Raw genomic sequence first — 265 nt, 5'->3', positions numbered from 1 at the left:
AATAAAAATATCAACAAAAACCATGCAAAGCATCAAATCACATCAAAAAATAAAAAAACTGGCACCGGGATATGGAGACTCTGTCGGATTTGAATAAAAGATAGCTTAGACAAGTAGCGGATTGGTGCTCCCCGGCAGCGGTGCCAAAGATGTTAAGGAAACCCTACTCTAACGTGTTGTGGGAAGTTGTCTATCCATCGAGCTCAAGCTAGTCTCAAGAGCTCCATTGTAACCGCTCGTATCACCGTCCTCCCGCACTCGTTGT

This window comes from Cibotium barometz, chromosome 3 (assembly GCF_041138505.1).
Source record: "Cibotium barometz isolate CiBa-2024 chromosome 3, ASM4113850v1, whole genome shotgun sequence".
NCBI lineage: Eukaryota > Viridiplantae > Streptophyta > Polypodiopsida > Cyatheales > Cibotiaceae > Cibotium > Cibotium barometz.
Note: the sequence above shows the minus strand (reverse complement) of the source record.